Source organism: Petaurus breviceps, unplaced genomic scaffold (assembly GCF_028583685.1).
Source record: "Petaurus breviceps papuanus isolate PSGF00001 unplaced genomic scaffold, PetGlider_PUasm1.0 138, whole genome shotgun sequence".
Taxonomy (NCBI): domain Eukaryota; kingdom Metazoa; phylum Chordata; class Mammalia; order Diprotodontia; family Petauridae; genus Petaurus; species Petaurus breviceps.
The window spans coordinates 1,604,502-1,606,333 of record NW_027185694.1 but is presented as its reverse complement, the minus strand read 5'-3'; the positions used below and the strand labels follow the sequence as shown (position 1 = coordinate 1,606,333).

The 1,832-nt window shown below is 38.1% G+C and overlaps 1 protein-coding gene across 2 annotated transcripts in view; it reads right to left on the bottom strand.

The window, feature by feature from the left end:
* SLC28A3 (solute carrier family 28 member 3) overlaps positions 1 to 1,832 on the bottom strand; it is a 138,530-nt gene that overhangs the window by 108,670 nt on the left and 28,028 nt on the right. The gene's annotated exons all lie outside the window — the stretch shown is intronic.

The window sequence follows — 1,832 nt, the reverse complement described above, 5'->3', positions numbered from 1 at the left end:
TGTGGTAGCTGCAAACCCTGAGGACGCTTGGGGTGCTTGCTGCTACAGGGTGTTGCTTAAAAAAGATGAACATTTAACCTCTTTGGGTTAAATTTTTGGGTTACTTTTCTTCTCTGTAAAATTGGGGTGGTGGGTGAAATAGCCTTTCTGTCCCAACCAAGGCCCCCTCCACCCAAAATAAGAATTGTCTTGCTTTCAAAAGTTTATATACTACTAAAGGTATAACAGTATACAACTCAAAAACCATTAATTCAAATATATGCAGAGTTGTACAAATTAATTTCAAGGAGAGAAAGCACTAACGATGGATAAAATCAGCGTTGGAGGTGGCAACTGAGGGGTGTTTTGAAGGAAGTTAAGGTTTCTAAGAGTGATTTATTCCTCTGCAAAATAGCTTTTGCAAACATTCTAATTGCTCAAATAGGTACCAAACATTATATGAATAGTCGTGTATGTATGCATGTATATTAGCCTTAAAAAGAAGTCCATGGGAAAGGACCCAATATACAAAAATATTTACATGAGTTCCTTTTGTTGTGTCAAACAATTGAAAATTGATGGAATGCCCATCAATTGGAGAATGGCTGAACAAGTTGTGGTATATGATTGCAATGGAATACTATTGTGTTATAAGAAATGAGGAGCAACAGATTTCAGAAAAACCTGGAAAGACTTGGATGAACTGATGCTGAGTGAAGTGAGCAGAACCAGGAGAACATGGTACACAGTAACAGCAACATTATGATATGACCAATTTTGATAGACTTAGTTTTTCTTAGCAATACAATGATCCAAGACAGTTCCAAAAGACTAGTAATGGAAGATGCTAACCACATCCAGAGAAAGAATTATGGATTCTGAATGCAGATCAAAGCATAATATTTTAACTTTTCTTTGTTTTTTCTTTCTTATGATTTTCCCCTTTTGTTCTGATTCTTCTTTCACAACATGACTAAATGTGCAAATGTATTTAATATGATTGTATGTAGATAACCTATATCATATTGCTTGCTGTTTTGGGGAGGGGAGAAGGGGTTGGGGAGGGGAGAAGGGGAAGGAAAGTGAGGGAGAAAAATTTGGAACTCAAAATTTTAAAGAAATGAATCTTTATATGTAATTGGGGAAAGTACTATTAAGGAAAAAAAGTCTGTGAATAAAAGGTCTGGAACATAAAAAAGGGGAGATTTTCCACTTTCTAAAAGGATTCTTTCCTTTAGCAAGAGATTTGGTTGTAGAGTTCCTTCAAGTGGAATATACTTCCTAATATATTTAAAAATGATTTGGAGGTGGCTAGGTGGCGCAGTGAATAGAGCACTGGCCCTGGAGTCAGGAGGACCTGAGTTCAAATGTGACCTCAGACACTTAACACAAAAACTAGCCGTGTGACCTTGGGCAAGTCACTTAACCCCAATTGACCCCCCCCAATAAAAAAATTGATTTGACTTAAAACACAAATGTACACACAAACTCTAATTGATGCACATCCTGTAAATTAGATTTAACTAAAGGGATTCTTATGTTGCACTTTAAAGGAAAGCTGCATTTTTTCTTCTTCTAGGAGGCATAATCCAGTTGTTGGGTCTAGAAGCCTTCTCTGGAGTATCTCAGGTTGTTCAGTCATTTCAGTTGTGTTGGACCCCATTTGGGGTTTTCTTGGCAAAGATACTAGAATGGTGTGCTAAGTGGTGAGGCTACAAAGAAAGGCAAAAGATGGTCTGTGCTCTCAAGGGTTAGGGTTAGGGTTAGGGTTAGTTGTTGAGCCCTTTCAATCATGTCTGACTCTATGAGAGAGGGAGAGGGAGAGGGAGAGGGAGAAGGAGAGAGGGAGAGGG